This window comes from Triticum dicoccoides, chromosome 3A (genome assembly GCF_002162155.2).
Source record: "Triticum dicoccoides isolate Atlit2015 ecotype Zavitan chromosome 3A, WEW_v2.0, whole genome shotgun sequence".
In the NCBI taxonomy this organism is placed as follows: Eukaryota; Viridiplantae; Streptophyta; class Magnoliopsida; order Poales; family Poaceae; genus Triticum; species Triticum dicoccoides.
In genome coordinates this window covers 713710539-713734710 of record NC_041384.1, presented here as the reverse complement: position 1 = coordinate 713734710, position 24172 = coordinate 713710539, and the positions used below count along the sequence as shown (strand labels likewise).

The following is a 24172-nucleotide window of genomic DNA, read 5'->3' as shown; positions in this document are numbered from 1 at the left end:
TTTTAAGCTGCACGAGCATGTTTTATATACATGATTAACATTTTTTCATACATATATTTTTTATGTCTACTTTTTCATCGACATTTGAACATTTTTTTGTATATAGCAGGAAATCTTTTTATACATGTTTGACATTTTACAAATACATGTTTAACATTTTTCAAAAATTATATTTTTCTATGTCTACATTTTTCATAAATATTGTACTATTTGTATTAATTAGGAATTTTTTAATACATGTTTAACATTTTCCAAATACATGATTAGCATTTTTTAAACTTATATTTTTTATGTCTACTTCTTTCATACACATTGTAAAAAAAATGTACAACAGGATCAGTTTTCATATACATGGTTGAGATTTTTGAAATACATGATTAACATTTTGCATATATACAAGTAGTATATGTATGTTATTTGAAAATAGTATATTCACGAGTATGGAGTATGCATATATCTCTCGCTTGGTTAAGGTGCATGCTGTATACTTCTTAATTGTAGTACTAGTATGGAGTATGGAGTATCCCAAAAAAGGTGTATGAAGAATGGAGTATGTCGAAATAAGGAGTATATTGTCCAAAATAAGGAGTTGAGTATGTAGTATGGAGTATCTCCAAAAAGGTGTATGAAGAATGGAGTATGTCCGAATAATAAGTATCTTCCCACAAAAAAATTAGTTATACTCCAAGATAAGAGGAGTATTTCCAGAAAAAGAAATCATACATCTTCATACTGATCGAATATACTATAGTATGCATGTGTTTGTTCTATTCCTTTTTCACCTAAAGGTATGAGATTGTAAAATAAAAAATCTGTTGCCATACTACATCTTCAAACAACTGTATGTACTGGGTAGAACATGACTGAGCTAGATGAGAGAATACGGGAACATAACTCTAACAGATAGTTTCTTGGACTGGTGGTGATGCATGCACATATACGTATACTGATCTATAATTTGAGAACCGAATTGGAATTCACTATACTGTTGGAACGTAATAATAGCTGGGTTGGGCACGTTCCAGATCATATTGGATTGATGTAGCATCCAGTGATGAGATCTTCAAGGGCGGCGGCGGGGAAGCGTGCAAGTCAATGGCAGCTGGTTGAGCGTGGCGTACGTTTAGTCTTATTGTACCACACACCATCGGACGAAGCCGTTGAGCAAACAGGAGCGGGCAGCTGTGTCGTCGTCGGTGACGGCTACATGCTGGTGACGCCATGACGCGAGGGATCTTCCTCTGGTTGTGCACCTGGCGGCTTGCGGCTGCCTTCTCGTCGCTCCTCGTCGTCACATCATCTGGATCTTCATAATCATGCTGTTGCATTCATGCAAGAACTGCAGCAGGGGTTGACGCCTGCGAAGGCAGTCGGTCATAGGTGCATCTTTGCTATGCTGTTGGTCAACAATGAATTCATATTAGATAAGAAAACAAATCAGGAAGAGTATAAAAGATTTTGTTTGCCGGATGAATATGCAACATGCATCCATGATCCTAATCCCAATCGGCTGCAATTGCTGGCAGTCGCCGTTATTTCACTGCGTCGCCGGTGGCAGAAGAATACTCTCGACGACGCCGAACCGCCGTCTCCAGCCGGTGATGGAAGTGTCGCCTAGGCAGAACGCTAGATAGAGAAAAAATATGTTTGCTCTTGGTAACAAGAATATACAAACAATTCTATTTTTACGTAGAGAAAAATGCTAGGTTAGTTAGTAGGTGGATAAGGATGCCAGACGGATAAATATGAGTGCATTCAAACTTTTGGATAGGCTCACGACCAAACGGACCTGTTAACCACCAAATAAACTAATGAAAATAATTAATATCAATTCTAAACGGGTCGGGTGGAACCTCATCTAGGCACGTCAAATCAACGGTGGATTCTTAGGTGGTAACTACCACTAGGTGGTAGAATCTATTTTTCCTATATATATATATATATATATATATATATATATATATATATATATATATGTTTTGATGTCTACTTTCCATGTTTAACTTTTTTTGTATATACTACGAACAGTTTATGCATGTTTAACTTTTTTTTTCATACTCATTGTATTTTTTATATATATGACAAAAAACAAATTCTATACACATTTAATATTTTTCGAATGCTTCATCAACATTTAAAAAAAATACTTGTAACATTTTTTATGTAAAGGTTTTTTGTAGTATATATATTTAGAATATCTCTAATTATAAACAAAAGTAATAAAAAGAAAGCATCACAGGCAGCTCTGTCGAGTGTCGGTCTACATGCTACAGAACAGCAGAGCACCTGATGCAATTCGGCCTTTACCTTGATCAGGAGGCTTTGACCTACCGGCGCTTCATGCCTAAGAAGACAGTAAGCAGACAGCAGAGGACCTGACCAGATTTCTGGAACGTGTGGTAACAAATCAGAATACCTCACAAAAACGCCAGGAACAGTTAATTTCCCAAAGGAAGAAGAGCCAAGAGTTACACCCGAATGTGTCTACGTATAACAAACGCTGCACAAACTGACTAATCTCTACAAATCTGTAACTGAATTTGGTGTGGCTTCAGCCTTACACCTTCAGTTAGATTTCTGTCGAAACATCAACCGAAACCGACTCGGTTGCCATCATCGACATCTGCATCACGCACCATTCAAAAGATAACCATGGAATAACTCAGAGGGGCAACATAAGAAGGTACTACTATGATAATCAATCAATGAGATGGTCTTCATATGCGTCACTTAATACAATTTGGTTGCAAGATAACAAAAAAAAGCATCATGTGATTTGCTCCCCTGTATAGAGATAGAAGAGTAAGTTCAGGCCAATACTTCTACTACAGAGGAAACAGCAGCGAAGCACATGTGAGATGTAACAGCTAGCAATTCAAGTTCTAGTTCTACTCAAATAGAAATATGTACTACTTGATACAGGTGCAAAGCCTGTGAATAAAAATGACACTGCTGATCTCCCTATTTATTTGATCAAACCAAAATGACAAATACAAGATGAAACTTCAGAACATAGTACAAACTGAACGCTGCCTCAAAAAAAAAAAGTGCAAACTGAACGCGGTTTCTTAGTTTGCCAGTCTGAATAAAGCTGTTACAAACAAAGGAGTGTGATGAAGAATGCTGGAGAGCAGGCAAACAAGACATCAGTACATCATGGGGAAAATGCGGGGGATGGGGGCTAGAAACTTAATGGTTCTTGGATTGACTAAAGCATGTTGAGTTCAGAATATTCAGACATGATTGGACAAAATGAGAGCTTCATCTTGTTACAGAACGAAGACGGATTGAACGCATGGCAAACGCAGTGTGCTTGACAGTATGGCTGGAGAAGATGCGGAGGCATGCACAATGAAGTCCGTGTCGAAGACATTTGTTAGCTCATGCAACCTGCAATGCCATGTTGAAGGAAATACATGTGAGTGTCCCAGCTAAATGTTACAGAAGAGGAAAACGTACTTCATCCAGCTAAACGCAACTAGTGGATTGCTTGCTAATCTGAACCACGTTATATGAGATCTTATGGCAAACAGAAGTAACAATGGCTGCGACATATTTGTGCGCCATAAGCGAAGTGACCAAGGCACAATCCACCACAATGCAGCTTTGTTGGAACTTCACATAGGCACACACATATACTGCTAGCAAATACATAAGAGTTCTGGATTGTGGAAGCAGAGGCATGCAAATGGTTCAGTCAAATGTTCCGACCAGAAAATAAGAAACACAGGGCTCATCCAGGTACAAAAATGCATATTAGTTAGAGTATAGTATACCTGATTGAGAGATTTGATGAATCGGCCTAGCACTCCATCCGCGTGAAACTGAAAAACAGAAGTGGAGAGGAATAAACACTCGGTGAGCAACCAAGAACAAGAGGGACTACAATTACAACGGAGGTAAGCCCGTGGAGTATCTACGAACCTGAACGCTGGGAGGATTTACCGATGATGGCAATACATGCTTTCTGCGACTAGTATATGTCAAAGGCAAGGATGGGATGATTGGGGTGGTGCTCCACCGCGGCCCTCAACGCAGCCTCCGCTTCATTCGGCTCTGCATCGATAATATTAACCTAGACTCGCTGGAGGGAAGGGAGGTGCCGCATGCCCAAGTCGAAGTTTTCGCGGGAGATCCACTTGGCTGAGAAGGCAAACATAAGGTGTTTTAGCCTCGGCGCAGATCCTCGTGGAAACATAGAGGGCACGGCACCAATACCAATGAAGCGGCACACTGTCACACATGGGAATAATGCACTAGAGGAAAGTGCAGGCATTTCCACCGTATACTCTTCACATCCACAGACCTTAGAATAATCCCATATATATCTCGAGAACACAAAGAGCAGGCATCGTTCCAAGAAGCTGGATGACTTCCCACTGCACTTCATCCAATTTGATACGAAGATGGGTGAGGAGAGGAAGCGATAAAGGATTGATCCATGATGGCAGAGTACGGAACCGACTATAGACTGACCGGAAATCCAACTTACGGAGTTGTAAAGGGGGCACCCAATCTTTGCTCATCAAATTTATTAATTCATCTTCGGTAAATATCTCTATCTCTAGACTTTCCAATTTGTGTAAATTACCAAGTGATTCCTCCAAAGCTTTGTCCGAGGCCTCATCCAAACAATTACTTAAAACCCGGAGCACCCTGAGTTTGGTTAGATGACCCAATTCTTTCACAACATCGAGGTCCAGGCTAGACACCCCTAGTTGACCTAGCACTTCCAGACAAGTCAGGTTACCCATACCAGACGATAGCTTCATATTATAGTCAACATGAAGGCACATCAGACGTCTTAGCTGAAAAACACTCGACGATTGTACTTTTATCTTAGTACCTCTTAAGTCCAAGGTAAGCAAAAACTGCAGCTTCCACATTTCCATGGGAAGGTCCTCAACATGAGTATCTTTTAGCCCTAAGTACCTCAAATGCAATAGAGTCGCCACATACCCAACATCTGAAACATTGCAACCTTCTAAATCCAACACGCGAAGAACTTGAAAACTTGAAATATCCAACACTTCCCCAACAACATTATTTGTAAAAATGGTAAAAGATCTCATGTGTGCCATCCTAGTGGTGTCCACGTCGATCTTGCTATCGTGGATGGACAATCTACGGACCTTGCTTTTCAAGTTAGGCATTTTTCTACCAGTGTCATCCAATATTGTGATGAAGTTTTCTTCAACTGACAATGTGCATATGAGATCAAGTACCATGTCATGTACACGACAAGCTTCTAAGTTTTCTTCCTCTTCACCATTAGTGCCTATTAGCTGGATCATACTTCTATTAACTAGCTCACTGAAGTAGCTATTACCAAGCTCATATAAGCTAGTTTCTGGTTTTGCACTATAAACAAAACCTTCTGATATCCATCTCCATATTATCTTGCCTCTCATAATCTTGTGATCTTCTGGAAATACGCTAAGATATAATAAACAAGGTTTCAGGTATGAAGGTAGATCATAATAGCTGAATAATAATATCTTTTTCATCTCCTCTAAACTTCGATCTTCTGTGAGTCCGCGACCAATGGAATTAAGCAATGCATACCATTGATCCTTTGTTTTTCCCTGATGATTATTAGCCAAAAGACTTGCTATAGAAATAATAACCAATGGTATGCCACCACATTTCTTCAAAATGTCTTTGGATACTTGCACCAATTCTTGAGGACACCCTTTCTCATGAGAAAATACTCTTCTATAGAAGAGAGTTCTTGATACATTGTCAGAAAGAGGTTTCATTTTGTAAATGTCATCCCTAGAAGAGCAGCACGCTTCAGAGACACTAACGATGCGGGTTGTCGTGATTAGTTGGCTTCCGGGACTCTTCTTGGAGAAAGCAGTACACTTGATTAATTTCCACACTTCTTTGTCCCATATGTCATCAATTATGATGAGGTACCTATGTGATTAAAAATTTGAATTAGTTGACAAATCAATTTTTTTTGTAAAAACGTTTTATTTAAGTTGGCAATCCTACGGGTATGATATTTCTATGGCAATCAAACTACATGCCGTGAGATAAATAGCTTCATAAAAAAATCGCGTGCAGTAGTTGTAGTTGTAGAAATGTGCGATTGCGCCTATTGCACATTTCTAAAACTTAAGCTGCACATGTTTTTGAAATGTGTAATCCTATAATTTCCATAGGGTGTTGATTCAATGATTGAGAACATCGACTTATAAGCAAGAATACCAGGAAGATTTACTATAAAAATATACTCCCTAATTCTTACTAGAGGTTTAACACCAGGAAGATTTACTATAAACTTGCAATTAATCAACCATATGATATTATATATAAGAATTGGTGTTATAATTTTACAAGACGAAAATGTATCGATCCATAAGTACACGAAAAAACAAGCGTACCTCTTGCCATAATGGAATTCAATTGAGAACATCGACTTATAAGAAAGACTTTCTTGGTCGCCCTAAAAATATACTCCCTAATTCTTACTAGAGGTTTAACACCAGGAAGATTTACTATAAACTTGTAATTACTCAACCATATGATATTATATATAAGAACTGGTGTTGTAATTTTAGACGAAAATGTATCGATCCATAAGAACACGAAAAAACAAGCATACCTCTTGCCATTAAGGAATTCAATGAGTTCGTCGATCAGATGCTTTTCTTCCCATTCTTCATTACGAATGTGTGCATACTTCTTCTTGTCAAGTTCATAAAGAATATTTTTGAAAATTTTCTTCACGTCCGGATTCTGAGAAACCGAAATAAAAGCACAACAATTGAATTGCCCTTTGATCTTGTCATATGCTGCTTTGGCAAGAGTTGTCTTGCCTGATCCACCAAATCCAACAATAGAGACAATCTTCAATGGATGATTTGACCAATCATCACCTTTTGTCAACATGTTGATCAACTCATCTCGTGTTTCTTCAATGCCGACAAACTCTATCACATCTGTGTACAGGGCCATCATGCGAGGGTCAACACTAGCACCAGCGCTTGTATCTTGCATATCTTGCTCGTACCTTTGATGTAGCTCGGCTAACTGCTTAGCTTGATGAACAGCTTCTTTGAGAGCATCAGAGATCCAGTGGAGATCGTTTCTAATCTTGAATAATCCTTTGACCTTCTTGAGTATCTTCTTCACTCTATTCTCTGGGTTGGCAGGACTGCTACCATCCTCCACACGCACCCTGAAGGCGTCAACTATGTCCTCCATGTGGTAGGACAACTCCTTCACCTTTCCTGCCCAAATCTTGACTCCCTCGTAGAGTTGTTCTGGTGGCACTTTCTCCACCTTGCGGAGGGCAGCGTGCATCAACGTGAGCTCTGTCACAAGAGACTCGATGCCTTTTCTCATGCGTTTCTCCAGGGTGAAATCGCCGACAAGGAGAGCACCGAGCTTGGGGAGGAGAGGGCCGATAGCCCCCAGGGCGATCTCCATGGCAAGCTGGATCTCTCTAGCTACAGAGTGTTGTAGATGTGTTTTAAGTGGAAGGGAGCTAGGTGGTAGGGCTCTAAGGTTACAACGAAGGCACCGTGGTAATGTTCATATTGCTGTTCCAAAATGAGAAGCTATGTATAGGGCATGATTTTATTCTGTTAACCAAAAGCAAACAATGTTACTATGCACAGCTGGTCATGTGTGCAGACTCACTACCTTGTGGTCCTCTGCACAGCTGGGTCCCAGGTATCAGCTAGCTGTACTAGCACCTAACAGTGTTACTCTGGCTGCTCACGCAAGGCTCAGTCCAATCTTAGACGGGCCAGGATGCCCTTGGACTGCATAGCCAAAGTTAAATTACACGACGCAACCAATCTACAAGCGTAAACCCTGCAAACGCATTGTTGTACCAAAGAAAATAAATTAGAGTACGTAAGCCCACCTGCTCCGTGAGTGAGACCATATATGTGTTACTAAAAAAAACTAATGAATATCCGTGTGGATGTGCATGTGTTGTGACCAGGTCTAAGCGTACCTATGTAGTTTAGTTTAGTTAAACAACTCAGTTTGCATTATCTCAGAGAGAGACCCATAGCCGCCTTGGTCGTTGGTTTAGACTTTAGACCCATAGCCGCCTCGGTCGGTGGTTTGATCACCATGCGTACACGTAAGGACAAGGTCACAACTAACCAGTTTGAAAATGGTGGTTGATCTAGACCCCACAACGGCAATGTCATCTCTAACTTCTACAACTATTTTCGCAACCATCGTTGGTTGGATGTTAGGACAAGGGTGGATAAGAACATATCTGCTGAGTCGGGGCTTGTGGTGCGCTTGGTGCATCCAATCTCAAAACTGGCATTATTATCGGCCACCGTCATGGTTTGGTGCACTGCTGGAGACGCTCAACGGGGGGAGAGCTTATATTGCCATGAAAGTGTAACTTGTCTAGCTTCATGACTTACCAACCAAAGTTCATCATGAGCAAAATCCTGGAGACGCCGCAGAAACTTAAGTTTTCTAAATCGGCAGAAGCGATAGCAGAATTCAGGCACAAGTTGTCTGCATGTTATTGCAGAAGAAAAGAGAATGAAACGGCAATGCAAATGCAACGTTCTTGGCTTCTTGCTTGGATTGGAAGCACCAGGGGGAGTTGGAGGCGGACATTTCAATTTAGAGAAAAAGTATACTTTTCGTCCCTCAACTCTTGGTGAAGTCTAGATTTGGTCCCTCAACTTTAAAACCGGACAACTTGCATCCCCAACTACCGAAACTGGACAAGGTTTGTCCCTGGACTCGGTTTTGACTGGTTTTTGGTGTTGACTCACCCCGGTTTTGACCGGTGCTCACTCATATTCCTGTAATTTTTTTATATCCGTGAACTTTTTGAAATTCACATACACTTTTCAACTCTGCATAGTTTTTCAAGGTCGCGTATTTTTTTAAAAATAAACATAATTTTTCAAATCAGTGAACTATTCTGAAATTCGCGTACTTTTTTCAAATCCGTGATTTTTAACATTTACGTATTTTTTCCAAATCCCGGTATTTTCCCCAAATTTGTGTAAATTTATCAGATCCAAGTGTTTTTCAAAGCCATGAATTGTTTCTGAAATTCGCATACTTATTTCAAATCCACATGCTTTTCAAAGTCCATTTTTTTCAAACCCGTGTTGCTTTTATAATCCATGAACTTTGTATGAAATTCACGTACTTGTTTCAAGTTGAAATAATTTTTGAAATCCACATATTTTGCGCAAAAGAAGTCCATATCCGCATACTTTTTTCAAGTTCGCATAAAATTTTCAAATTCATGAACTCTTTCAGAAAAATGTACTCGAATATGAAAGGTGCATCAATTTTAAAAAATTAAAACTTAAAAAAACTAAGTGAACTTTAAAAAACATATGCATTTTTGAAAAAAATACATGAACTTGGAAAAAAAGTACGCCGATTTAAAAAAATACACAAAATTTAAAAAGGTTCACGTATTTGAAAAAGTAACCGAATTTAAAAACAGTACATGGACATGGAAAAGGTAGGCAAATTTGAGTCGGAACGGTTAAAACTATTTTTTTTTGAAACAAGGAACGGTTAAAACTAGGGTGGGACACCACCAAAACCGGTCAAAACCGTGACCAGGGATGAATCTTGTCCGGTTTGAGAAGTTAAGGGTGCAAGTTGTCCGGTTTTAAAGTTGAGGGACCAAATCTAGACTCCGCCAAGAATTGAGGGATAAACATGACTCGGAACTCTGGAATAAACATGACTCGGAACTCTGTTACAAACAAAGAAGTTGAACAAAGAATTAAAGCAGGCAAACCAACAAGCAGTGCATCGTAATCAATGGTTCAGCATGGGTAAAGTGCCTAGGGGACGTTCTACAAAAATTAGTTGTTCTTGAGTTGCTGCAAACAAGAAGAGAATTCAGATATAAGTGAACAGTCTGCATGAGAGCTTTACGTTGCTGCATAAGTAACACGGATCAAACGGCAACGAAAATAGAGTATTCTTGATCGCATTGGTTGGAATGGAAGCAGCAGAGGGAGTTGGAAGCTGCATTGTTAGCTCCTGCTACCTACAATGCCAGGTGGATTCGGTCTGTGGCACGACTGTCTCGAGTTTGTTGACTTGTGGCAGGCCATTTCGCGGACAACCGTGTTTCCCAACCGCCTTGGCCAAGGTGTGGTCGGCCCACATCGAGCCTAAATGCAAGTTCTTCTTCTGGCTGGTGCTTCATGACCGAATTCTCACTGCTGACATGCTGGCCATCCATGGGTGGCCCCACGACTGGCGATGCCAGCTTTGCTTGCGCGAACCGGAGACTGTGAAACACATATGCATGGATTGTTTTCTGTTGCGGTTTGGGGCCACATTCAGACTTGGACGGGCTGCAACATCACACCGTCCCAACCCCCACCCGGCATTCGTGGGGGTTCAGATTGCCGGTGTCCCAAGGAGGAAAAATGGTGCTGCAGTGGTTGGCTCCTCTACATGCTATGGAATACCTGGAAAGAATGAAATCATCGCATCTTCATGGGTACGCGTATGACTCACATATTGTGGCAGCGCTCCCCTTCGAGGACATCAACCAGAGGGCAATGGCTTTTGGTCAGACACAAGAGAGTGCAGTGCTGAGGTCTTTCTTGTGGTAATATTTCGAGTAAATAGCATAAAACTACTACTTTACAGGCTATGGTTCTAAAAAACTACCGATTTTTAATTTTTCTCATATAACTACCAAATGAGCGGTCGGCTGTTTCAAAAAACCCAAATTGTCGGGTGCTTATCTATTGACCGCGATTATGACATGCCGGACCCACACCTAAACGAAGCGTTAGTTTGACCTTTTGTTTGACCGTTAACTGACATGTGGGGCCCACATGTTAGTGTCTCTTCTCATCTAGTTATCTTCTTCTCCTCCTATCTGCCTCCCTTCTTCTCCTTCACTCCCCCTGCTCGCGAAGAACGCTCGAGAACAGCCATGGCCGCCGGCCACACTGCTGGCCCACGCCGCCGTCCTATTCCACGTCTGGTCGCCGCCCTATGCCACCCCCCCCCTCCCGCCCCTCCCTCCTCTGCTGTTCCTACTGGTAGGAGCTCGCCGAAGCTCCTGGAGACGAGGAGCTCACCGGCCTCAACGACCTCGTCCGCGGCAGGGGTCGCCGCCGCGGCGCCGCGCGCGCCATCGTCGAGATCCGGCCGGGTCGCCGCACCGCCGCGCGCCATGGGGAGCCGCTTGGGGCGCCGTGGCAGGGTCTTCGCTCGGGTCACCGCGCCGCCGCCCGCCATGGGGAGCCGCCTGGGGGTCACCGCGCCGCCGCCCGCCATGGGGAGCCACCTGGGGGTCGCCGGCCGCCATGGGGCCGCCAGGGCTCGCCACCCGCCATGGGGAGCTGACGTCCTCGCCAAGCGCAGAGGCGGCCATGGCTCGACGGCGTCGTCCAACACGGGTGAGCTGCGGGCGTAGAGAAGCAGGTAAGGCGGAGGAGCGGCCGAGGTTGAGCTGCGGTGATCACCGGTGGTGGACGGCAGGCGGCTCGCCGGTCGGAGAGGAGGCGCCATCGCGAGGTCCGGGTAGACCTGCGCCAATGGCTGCGTGATGTGGCAGGGACCCGATTGCTTTTGTACAAACTTGCAGGGACCTGATTGCTTTTTTAAATTTGTGTGCATGCCCATTCCTAACGGTCAAACAAACGGTCAACAATCAGAGCTCTTACATGTGGGTCCGACCTGTCATAATCATGATTAATCGTAAAGCACTTGACAATTTGAGCTTTTTGAAACAGCGGACCACCCATTTGGTAGTTATTTGAGAAAAATTAAAAATTGGTAGTTTTTTAGAACCCTAACCTGTAAAGTAGTAGTTTTATGCTATTTACTCTAATATTTCACTAGGGTTTTGGCAAGTTCCCTTAAAAAACTTGCCACTCTTGTACATATAACCTCTTATCTTCTAACAGAAAAGGCAGTGCTCCTGCCAGTTCCTCAAAAAAAAATTCACTAGGGTTTTGGCAAGTTCCCTTTAAAAACTTGCCGCTGTTGTACATATAACCTCTTATCTTCTAACCGAAAAGGCAGTGCTCCTGCTGTTTCCTCAAGAAAAAAAGAAAAGAAAACAATGCCATGTAGAAGCACATTCATACTATTGGTTCAGTTAAAAGTTGCACACGAAAACAGAGTTCATCCCAATTCCAAGTACGAAAAGGGCATTCATATTACCTGTACTTTGTGCTGGGCAGAAACAAAGCGTACTACTATGTTTTTCGGTGCACCACAAGAAATCAGAAGTTCAGAGCCAAAGGGAAATCCTGTTGCAATTTCTTGGTACTTTAAATAGATATGCTTAGCTGTATAAAGTAAAACAAACTGATTTCATCCAACTACCAAGGAGGGAATACATATCAGTGAATTGTTTGGTAATGTACGTAACGTCATGTGTAATCTTGTGGCTGGCGGAAGCCAAAATAAATACATTTAGACAATTAACAAAGGACTGTTCAAACTAAGTAGCTACATATCAGTTGCATCGTTTGCAATTCTCCTTGATTTCCTTTTCAGGCTTTCGATCACGCTATTCATCTGGCAGAAGCGATAAGTAACCAACTAACCAAAGGGAAGACACACCGAAGTTTGATCAGAGTTCATTGTAGTTGTATACAGTACATGCGAAGATTAGTAATATCAGATAGATCTGAGGACATGATGCCGAGATTCAGTTGTACAGCCGACAATGCCTAGAAATTCTGACAGAAGTTGAGTTTTGCTACTAGTTGAATCTTCTGAGTTTGCCGGACAGCTATTTGCTCAAGAAGGTCTGTGGACACTTCACCACACTGTTACACAATATTTCATCAAATGTCAACTATGTGTTGCTTAATTAAGATGTAGGAACCCTAAGTAATTATATGGATATAGGAACAGTGAACCTTGGAAATAAGGGAGAACTTTTATTTGCAGCACTAACCAAGTTTGCCAGACGAACTACTTTTGCTCAAGAATCTCTGAATATTTGACAACCCTGACTTTGACAAAATATTATCAAGCCTCGACTATGTGTTTCTTTTTTGGTGCATAGTATGCACAATATTTTTTGGTGCACCACAAGAAATCAAAAGTTCAGACCCAAAGAGAAATCCTGTTGCAATTTCTTGGTACTTTAAATACTCCCTCCGTTCCTAAATACTCCCTCCGTCCTGAAATACTTGTGAGAGAAATACATAAAAATGGATGTATCTAGAACTATAATACGTCTAGATACATCCATTCCTCCGACAATTATTTCCGGACGGAGAGAGTATAAGTCTTTGTGGAGATTCCACTAGTGGACTACATACGGAGCAAAATGAGTGAATCTACACTCTAAAATGCATCTATATACATCCGTATGTGGTCCATAGTAAAATCTCTACAAAGACTTATATTTAGAAACGGAGGGAGTAGAAAGGTAGGGCAAAAAAAAAGTCCATCGCCATAGATGCGGCGAGCTGTATAAAGAAAACAAACTGATTTTATCCAACTACCGAGGAGGTGAGTACATATCAGTGAATTTTTTGGTAATGTATGTAAGGTCATGTGTAATCTTGTGGCTGGCAGAAGCCAAAATAAATATCTTTAGACAATTAACGAAGGATCTATAAAACTAAGTAGGTACAAGACAATGCTGAAATAGTGTAAAGTTTAGTGCTATTGTGTTAGTACTAACTGAAGGAGTACCTGATTACAGCCTTTGATGAATCAAGCCCTCCACCTGAAATTGTGAAATTAAGGAAAGTGAACATTGTATACTCCCACCTTCCAAATAGACAAGGCCCTCGAATTATGAGTCTAATTTAGACCATAAATTTGACTAACAAAATATAATTATATGCCGCAAAATATCATTGAAACTTCCTTTCAAATACGGATATGATGTGAGTGGAATAGAGGTAGTTTTTTTTAGAAAACAGGCACAAGAAGCTCCCGGCTTTAAATTAATAAAGCCAACATCGGCCAAGGTACCACAGCGTTAAAGTCTTCCATAACTAGACGAACAGAAATAAAACAGGGTACAAGACGCGACTCGAAACTACTATATGTGGGATGATGATGGTGGGCCTGTCTAAAAACTACATCATCACTTCTGTTGTTTCCTCGGCATTCTACACCATTTTCTCGATAAAGGGCGCTTTTATTAACTCATAATGTAGTATCAAGTGGATACAAAGCATAATGAGCGACGCCCGGCCTCTGCATAGCTAAGATGCACACAACCTTAACGAAGAGTCTAGCAAAGTATGTATAAAAAAACGACAGGTTGGCAACAGTAAAGCCATATGAGTCCAAAACTATGCCAATGTCGACGGAGGAGGTGGACCGATCCGGAGATTATGTTGCCACCCATGTTGGGTAAAAACCTCCCTGGTCACCCGCTCCAACCGCATACACACCGCCTTGAACAGCGATTGATACTCCATTCGCTGTAGCGTAGACCACATATGAAGCCAGTGCGTACAACGGTAAATAACCTGCATAGAAGAAGAGGTTTTGCCATTAAAAACACAATCGTTTCTACATAGCCAAAGCGACCATAATAAGGCAGACGCTCCCACCCGTATTAGCGTACTAAAAGTATTTGGTATTCCATCGAGCCAGTGACCATATATATTGGCAACACTTATTGGTGAATACAAATTGGACGCTATTTGGATGACTGACCATATAGAACGCGCGAACTTGCACTGAAAGAAGAGGTGTTTAATTGTCTCGTCATGAGTACAAAAGCTACACTTCTTACTTCCTTGCCAGTTGCGTTGAGCGAGGTTGTCTTTTGTTAGCACAACTCTTCTCCGAAGATACCACATGAAAATCTTATTTTTTAGTGGCATCTTTGATTTTCATATTAGTTTATTATTATTCAATGGAGCCTCTGAGTGCGAGAGTGCACGGTACATAGGGTCAACTGTGTAGGACCTAGATATAGTGAGATTCTAGCGAAACACATCCCTCCCTTGTGTCAAGTTAACCGAATCCAAATGGGATAGAAAAGGTTGCCATGATGCAAGGCGGAGGCCAATCAAATCCCTCCTAAATGATACATTCGGCGGGGAGGAGCTGAGCACGTGCGCAAGAGTATCATTCTTATCGCGTACAATTCGGTACAAGTCCGGATACTGTTCCTGAAGAGTGGTGTTTCCTAGCCACCTGTCCTTCCAAAAACGTATCTCAGAGCCGTCCTTTATCGCGAATGATCCAAAGCGGAATAGATGTTTCTTTACCGCCATCAGACCAGACCAAAAATGTGAGTCACCAGGTTTCCAATACGCCTGGGACAACGCTTTTTGGCCTAAATACTTTTTGCGCAACAGGGCTTGCCAAACACCATCCTCGTTAAGTAGCTTGAACAGCCATTTACTGAGCAAGGCATCATTCTTAACCCGGAGGTCCTGAACATCTAAACCTCCCTGGTCTTTTGATCGACAAACCACACTCCATTTGGTTAGCCTATACTTTTTATTTTCAATATCTCCTTGCCAAAAGAATCTGGATCTGAAGTAATCCAGTCTTTGCAGAACCCCTTTGGGAATTTGGAAAAATGAGAGAATATAGAAAACCATGTTTGTGAGAACAGAATTGATCAAAACTAGTCGCCCTCCAACAAAGAGCAACTTGCCTTTCCAACTGCTCAACCGTTTCTCCAATCGCTCTTCAATATGTTTCCACTCCGCATTAGTATTTATGATACCGAGAACAGCAAGTATACTAGTATCTGTTATCAACAACGAACAGACTTTGCTCCTTGTTTTTCATAATATACTAAGTACCATATATTCTAATTGGCTACTTTACTCGAGAATTCCAATATGGTGGAGATGGTATTGCTTACTTGCCGCGGTCCGCCGAGCGCGATGGTCGCCGCCCCCACCCCTTGCTCCTCCTGCTTCCCAGGTCGGCGATGTCAATCAGGATGTCTGAAGAAGCCTTTGCATCTCTGAACTGAAGAACAAAATCCTTTCCTAAAAAAACTGAAGAACAAAACAGAATAGGCAGCGCAGCGGCTCGTTTCAGAGAATAAGTTCTGACAACGTCGCGGTACGAGATTTGTAATGGAACAGTGCAGTTCCAACTTCCAACCATGTCCACCATTTCCACTCTACTATGTGTCTACACTTCTACTGGTATAGTGAAAAACAGAGCTTTTGAGTGTCTGCACACAAGCAACAAAAAAACAGAGCTCCTGCTGTTTGTCGAAGAAAAACAGAACCAAGATTTTTTTTTTTGAAACGGGCAAAAAAGCTTTTGCCTTATATTGATATAGGAGAAGCAAATGGGGGTATGGCAAGAGCCAAAAACAACAAAAAAACAGGAAGGGGGCGACCACCGCCCCCGACACAGGGGGAAGAGGATCAGCCTACAAGTTCCGCCAGATTTTTAGCACTGGCGAGGATCCAGTCCTTCCCCTCTTCCCTAATCTTATGCATGACAACCGATGGCAGGGAGGACTTGTTGTTGAAAACTCGTTCGTTCCTCTCTTTCCAGATCTCCCAAGCCATTTGGGGAGGAGGTGGTGGACTTTGAAACGGCCAGCCAATAGTCCACGACTTTAGGCCTACCCTCCCCGATGCTGCTGATGAGGTCTGGACAAGACAACCAAGAGGCCGCGGCCGTCCAGATACGTCTGGAGAAGCGGCACTCGAAAAGAATGTGCCGTGCCGTCTCAGGGGAGGTACGGCAGAGCTGGCAAGTAGGTTGGTGCGGCCATCCGCGTTTCGCCAAGCGATCGGCGGTCCATAAACGGTTCTGGACAGCGAGCCAGGCGAAGAAACGACACTTTGGAGGGGCCCAGGTCTTCCACACGATGTTCCCGAACTGGCAGGGCAAAGAGGCAAGGAACTGGACCTTGTAGGCGGAGGTGGCCGAGTAGCACCCATTAGGGGTCAAGGACCAGGTAATGGAGTCCTCAGTGTCAGGATGAAGCTGGATATCCGACAAGAGCTCCCAGAGGCGGACGTATTGTTCCATGTGATCGGCAGTGAACGCATCCACCGCAATGTCCGATATCCAGTTGTTATCAGCGAGAGCGTCCTGGACCGTCCGATTCTTCCTCTTGGAAGCCTTGAAAATTAGGGGAGCCAGGTCTTTTGGCGGGGCACCATTGAGCCATGAAGACGACCAGAAGGAGGCCTTGGCGCCGTTTCCGATGGTGACACGAGTAGCCGCATTGAAGAGGTCAAGGTCGGAGGCGTCGTTGGGTGTTTCAGAGCCCACCCATGGCTTCTCAGGAGCCTTCCACTCATACCATAACCAGCGAAGCCTCAGGGCCCGGGAGAACCTCTCCAGGTCCAGAACCCCCAAACCACCGAGCTCCTTGGGGCGGCAGACCTTTTGCCAGTTGACTTTGCATTTCCCTCCACTAACCGCCTCCTTACAGGCCCAGAGCATGCCACGACTGATCTTCGCAAAGGCCCTGAGGATGCCTTTGTCAGCCTTTAAAGCCGTCAGCAGGAAGATTGGCATGGAGGAGAGCACGGACTTAACCAGAGCAGTGCACCCGGCACGGTTCAGGAACTTTCCTTTCCACGGGCTAAGACGAGCCACCGCTTTGTCGATGTAGGGTTGAAGGTCCACACGCCTAAGTCTTCCGAGGGAGAGGGACAACCCCAGATACTTAATGGGGAAGGGGGTTGTAGTCGCTGGGAAGTTCGCCAGAATCTCCTCCAAGTTAATGTTGGCGCATTGGATGGGGGCGATGGAGCTCTTGGTCACATTTGTCATGAGGCCAGAGACTACCCCAAAACTCTGTAGAATGGAAGCAAGGCCTTCCACATCATGTGTCGTGGGGGATAGAAAAATGGCAGCGTCGTCCGCATATAGGGAGACCCTGGGGCCCTGAATACCACCAGGCATAGCAGACAGCAAGCCGGATTCCGTAGCCTTTTCCAGAAATCTCTGAAGTGGGTCGATGGCGATGTCGAACAGGAGGGGCGAGAGGGGATCGCCCTGACGAAAACCCCGTCCATGCATGATGTCCCTCCCAGGGATTCCGTTGAGCAAAACCCTAGAGGATGCCGTGGTGAAGAGAGTCGTCAGGAGGGCCCGCCATCTTTGAGGAAAGCCGAGGCGTTGCAAAAGATCCAGCATGTAATCCCAGCGAACAGTGTCGAAGGCCTTGGCGATGTCCAATTTGATCAGAAGTGACGGAGTTTTGCAGCGGTGTAACCGGCGGGCGGTGTTCCTGACGTACAAGAAATTGTCGTGGATAGTTCTAGACTTGATGAAAGCGCTCTGACTGCGGGAAACAATGTCGTTCATCTTCGGGCTAAGACGTCGTGCCATAGCTTTGGCGATGATCTTCGGGACCACATGGATGAGACTGATGGGCCTGAAATCCGATATGGACTCCGCACCGTCCTTTTTAGGCAGAAGCACGACATTGGCTGTGTTGATGATGTGGAAATTGGACGCAGAAAGCTCGGAAAAGGCATTGATGACGGACATAAGGTCATCCTTGATTATATCCCAGCAAGAGCGAAAGGCGATAGTAAAACCGTCAGGGCCCGGAGCCTTGTCCGCGGGCATGTCATCAATAGCCTCCTTTATCTCATCCTCAGAGAAAGGCAGGCCCAGATCCTCCAAAGGGTGGGTGGTGAGGTTCAGGGCGTCCCAGTTGAAGTCCAGCGTACGAGGAGGAGGCCGACCTAGAGCGCGGGAGAAGTGGTCAAAGATCAGCCCGGCTTTATCATCGTGAGTCACAGCCCAGCCAGTGTTATGCTTGAGTCTCAAGATGTGATTTTTGCGCTTCCTCGCATTAACTCGTAGATGGAAAAATTTGGTGTTAGCATCGCCCTCGCGGAGGTAGCGAATCCCGGAGGCTTGACGTTTGCGGGATCTTTCCAGAACAGCGAGACCTTTAACCCGACGTTTCAGGTTAGCACGGAGCCATCTTTCTTCCTGGGAGAGCGCGCGGGACTCTTGAGCAATATCCAGCTGCAGAATGACATCCAGGGCCATGAGGAGTTGTAGATTGCCATCAGAAAAGAGGCCTTTGCTCCAAGATTTGAGCCCTTGTGCCGTGGCCTTGAGCTTTTGATTGATGACATGGACCGGTTGAGAGTGCGAGGAGGGCGCAGACCAAGCTTGTTGGACCACCTCCCTGAACCCCGGCATTTTGGTCTAGAAGGACTCGAAGCGAAAGACAGGCGGTTTCCGTGGGCCACTCTGGTTGGAAAGGAGGAGGGGGCAGTGGTTCGAGAGGGATGAGGATAGGGCATGTAGCACATGATTCTCGAACATGAGGTCCCAAGCAGCATTGCAGAAAGCCCGATCCAGACGCACAAGAGTAGGGGTCTCCCTTTCGTTGCTCCAAGTAAACCTCCGGTTCTGCAGCTTCAGCTCCTTAAGCTGACAGTTGGTGAGGGCTCTTCTGAAGAGACCCATTAGGCGGAAGTCTAGGTTGTTGTTGTTCTTATCCTCCTCTTGGTAGATAAGGTTGAAATCCCCAATGATGAGCCATTTTGAGTCGTCAGAAGGCTTGGCAGCGATAACTTCTAAGAGAAAGGCTTCTTTCTCGGCATGATCTGTAGGGCCATAGGCTGTAGTGAGCTTGAAGGAGGTACCACATGTGCGAATGGAGACGCTAGCCGAGATCAAGTAAGTGCCGAGGTGAACATTGGAGACCTCCACATGATCCTCATTCCAGAGTAAGAGGATGCCGCCCCGGGTGCCGATGGCCGGACGGTGAGCGAAGGAGTGAAGACTAAGACCGCCGATATAAGAAGCCGTTTGTTGATCGATGTGGTCGAGCTTGGTCTCTTGGATGCAAGCGATATGACAGCGAGTATCTGCGAGGAAGGCATGGACGGTGTCTTTGCGACCTTGGTCGTTTAGCCCGCGGGTATTCCAGTCAACGATGGAGAGATCAGGTCCAAACATAGTGACAACAACCGAGGTGAGGTGATAGCTTAACAGACGAACACAGAGACTTGTCCACAAAGTGATAAAGACGAGAAACGCAGCAGGAAAGCAAGGAACTAAACAGTCACATCCTGGGCATCTAGCTCACACCCTCCTGGACCGCCCATGGCAATGAGCGACTCGTCCGCTTTCGGACATGCTGCGGATGTTGATTTGAAGAGCTTGGCTAGAGCTTCAATCGCCTTGTCCGGAAGCGGGGTGCTGGACTTGTCGATGTAAGCCTTCCTCGCATCCAGCAGAGGGACTCCTTCAGTAGCAACACCCATCTTGGTGCTCAGGACATGGACGGCCTTATCCATGGCGTGCATCTTTGGCTTGTTGATCAAACGGGCACCACGCCTGGTAATAGAAGTGGGCTGCACCTTGGGCAGCTTAGGCGTCAGCAGAGCAGGCGCAGGGCACGGCAGGAGAGGTGCCTGAGGGCGCACAAAAAGGTTGTTGTCGGGGGATGGAGCGCGCTCTTCGGCCACGGGGTCGCCAAGGACCTGCCTGGCCTCGTCCTCAGCGACGTCCCCGGTGGCGTCTTCCCAAGACTCCGGCACCACAGCCGGTGGGAGCAGCGGAGACCAAGCCGCGTGTAGGATTGGCGAGGCGGGGAGCGTTGCCGAGTCGTCCATCACGTCTTCCAGCCAAGCGCTAGGGAGGGGAGGCTCGATGTGCGCTTGTGGTGGGGAAGAGGCGAGCCGCGAGAAGCCCATGGTGAAGGCCGGCGGCAGCACCTTGATAGCGGACGTCCAGTCCGTGCAAGCCGCTTCATATGCAATGACGGAGGAGAGTTTCATCCGCGCCAGGGAGTCTCCGGCCAGGCTGCTAGGAGCAGGATTGCGCTGCTCGGTGATGTGGCGACGGTGACCCACATGGTGGCCAGAGGAACGACCCGAACTGCGGCCATAGGAGCGACCCCTCCCTTCGTCCCGGTGATGGCCCACGGACTTGGCGCGGGAGGAGCGAGAGGAGTTGCGACGTGAGGACTCGCGGCGAGGTCCCCGGCGTTCCTCGTCATCGTCGTCTTCCCGGTGGTGGCGTTTGCGAGTCACCCTGTCATCGCAGCGAGAGCCGTGCCGTGAGCGGCTGCGACGACGATCCTTCGTCTCCACAGAGCGTGAACGGCGTCGTTCCGTGGCCCTGGAGAGGGAGCGATGAGACGCGCGTCGTTCTTCCTCCCGCGGCCATGCTTGAGGCTGTTTGACGTGCTCGTCACGAGCGACAGAGGGGGCCCGCCCAAAACGATCTTCGTCGTCGTGGCGTCGATGGTAGGCTGGGCCGAGTTCGCCCAAAGCTGGGATGGGGGCCGGAAGGATGGAACCCGAGCCCTCACCAACGGGCCGGCCGTCAATGGTGCCTAGGTTGCATTGCGGCAGGGAGTGCGAAACGGGCCTGAAGTTGGTGAGCGGCTCACCGCCGTCCAAGACCGGAGCTTCAGTGAAATCCTCGACGCGGTCGACATGGAGCAGGACGCGGTACGAGACGCCTCTCTTCCATTGATCAGGGCGATCCTCCTCGATGCGGACCTTGGAGGAGAGGCCACCCGCACCCTTGTTCACCAGCGTGCACCACAACACCTTGGGGATGCGATGAGGAGAAGGCGTCCATGCCCAAAAGCCGAAGGAGGAGGTATCCTCCATGGTAGTGAAGCCGTCGTCGAGGCTTTGGACCGCGCACTTGCGGCCCACGATCTGGTCCACCACTTCCGGCCTCCAAGCGAAAGGAGGAAGGCCGTCAACGACCATGTGGACGCGGAAGTGGAGGTCGGCGTTGTAGGCGTGAGAGACGGCGCGCCACGGCCGGAAGTGGATGTCGAGGCCGTCGAGCTTGAAATTGCAACGCTCCGTACGCATGACCTCGTCGCGCAGCTCGGCGGAGGAGAACTTCACGAGGTACTGCTCCGGGAAGTGAGAGCTCACCATCAGCTCCGACGCCCGCAGGCGGAACTTGCGACGGAAGACGTCGTCGACATCGGTGCGGTCCGTCCCCTACGGTGCAGCGATAACCCACGCCACAATGGCGGTGCTCTCCCAGTCCAGGCGCTCGCGGTCGAGATCGTATGAAGTCGCGATGTAGCAAGTGTCCTCCTCCTCGCGCGTGGAAGGGTGGCCGAGGAAGGACATGGTCGCCGAAGGTGGAGAGGACGCGCACGGCAGCCGCGTCCTGCTAGCTGGAGGAGGTTGCCGCTGGGAGCGGCGGCTTCGTGGGTGGGAGCAAGAGGCGACCAGGTGGCTAGGAGAGCTGCAGCGGAAGCAAACCTTGGCCCCAGCCTTTGTAGACGAAGGAGATGGAGGTCCGACGCCTCGGGCAGAGGAGAAGAGACGACGCGGCTCCCTCTGAGTGGAGCCGCGACCCTTCGGGCCTCACGTCGCGCGCGGCGGGACATAACTGTAGTCCATCCATCTTCCGAGGCAGCGGCGGCCGGGTCCGTGCACGCCGAAAAGCGTGGAGGAAACGAAGCGTCTTGGCGGCGTGAGAGGAGGTGGGCCTCCTGGGAGCTGACGGACGTCGATGGAGGCAGGTTGAACTGCACTGCTTTGCGCGGGCCTTGCCGCGCCGGAGCCCCTGGAGCAGAAGGGGCACGGAGGATCCCCACCGGAGCGGTAGATGACGCCGGGGTGGGCGACGAGACCGCGCGGCGCCAGGCGAACATAGAAGTGCAGATGGCATCGCGCTCCCAGCGCGACGGCTCGTCGAGAGGGGTGTGCCCGACGATCACACTCCGGAGCCGATGAGGTGCCCCGCCCGCCGGCGGTCGGAGGCCAACCGAAGGAGCAGCCGCAGCAGATCTTGGACCGGGGTAACTCGAGGTCGGAGAAGACGAGGGACCAAAAAAGTTGGAGAGACACCTGGTGGGAGGAAGGGCGTAGGAGGAGGGAGGTGGTGTGGCATAGGAGCAGTGCTGGGAGAGGCGCCGGGGGAGAGCAGCAGAGGGGCGCCGCCGCGCCGTGCGAGCGCGTCGCAGGAGCGTCGAGCTCCAACGGTCATAGCTACTCCTCAACAGAACCAAGATGCTGATACAGAGATCAGAGATGTAAAAGGCAAGTCGCAGTTCAGTTCTACACAAAGAGAAAGATGCTGATACAGATTGTAGGCTGGCTTCCCTGTTTGTGCATCACAACAACACCACTGACTACTACTACCTCGCTTGTTCGATGAAACTTAACTGGACCAGCATGATGAGTAACAAATGCAAGGAGATGGAGAAAACAAGTGATACAATCAGAAGATGAAAATTGGAAACATCTCACAAATTGAAGACTGGTCAGTCTCGAAAAAAAAATTGGGGTCTGTAGGTGCTAGGAAGAAAGCAGCGCGGCGAGTGGTTATAGTACACAAACAAGCCAGCAGTACATCGTGAATAAACCCCTGGTCCAATCGAAGAAATAAACTTAAATGGTTCTTGTCCGAGTCGTCAGCAGCAAGAAGCCCAAGATTCAGACATGAGTCTGACAGAATGAGAGCTTCATCTCGTTGCTTAAGGAAGATGGATCAGACCGCAATGCAAAAGCAGAGCCGCAGACGTAGTGTTGTTGAGTCTTGACAGTCTTGGTTGGACCGGAATCAGGACGGCACGCACGATCCAGTCCATGTCGGCGAAATTTGTCAGCTGTGTGGAAGGACATAGTAGTACATGTGAATATCTCAGTTGGAAGTAAACAGAGTTCATCCTGTTAGGTAATCCAAACATAAGTTAGTATTAATTAGGTAAGTTTGAGATTACCAGTAGATAGTCATGTTTGAGTCCTGTTAGGATAAGTATTAAGTGCGACCAGTGTGATCGGTAATTAGGAAAGTATGGGTCTTTGTCAGTCCGGTTAAAGCTAGCTTTGGTGTGTGTTCGTCGTATTTGATGTGATCGATCCGTGGGCGAATATCCAACAATTGGTATCTAGAGCAAGGTTCGAGCGAAGCTGCGCTTGCCCCGGGGTGGCGACCCGACTAGCGCCTCGGGGCGGGCGATAAAGTCGTTGGTGGAGCGACGAGGAGGAGCGAGTGATACAGTCACTGGCGTAGCGACAAGGAGCGGGTGATATAGTCGTTGGGTGGTGCAACGACGTCGAGGGTCAGGCGGCTGTCGTTCAGCGGAGCGACAATGAGAAGGCGGCGAGGACGCTATCACAAACGTGGTGACGGTGATCGTTGTTCGACGGAACTATCTGGAGGAGGGCGACATGGTTGTCGTCGGGAAGGCGTTGGTGATCATTGATGGTTATGGAGGTGCCGAAGTTGCGACACCGAGGAAATCATCGAGATCATCGTTGGATGGTGCAAGATGGAGATGGCGAAGCTGCGA

The 24172-nt window shown here is 46.8% G+C and overlaps 1 long non-coding RNA gene and 1 pseudogene across 1 annotated transcript; both read right to left on the bottom strand.

Annotated features, from left to right (window-relative positions):
- Window positions 1–2938: 2938 nt before the first annotated feature.
- On the bottom strand, window positions 2939–3835 carry LOC119273419. The gene is made up of 2 exons (XR_005134852.1): window positions 3777–3835; window positions 2939–3390 (listed from the first exon to the last, which is right to left on the bottom strand). It is a non-coding gene; the product is annotated as an uncharacterized LOC119273419 (long non-coding RNA).
- Window positions 3836–3926: 91 nt separating this feature from the next.
- On the bottom strand, window positions 3927–7437 carry LOC119273418 (annotated as a pseudogene).
- Between the last annotated feature and the right edge of the window lie 16735 nt (window positions 7438–24172).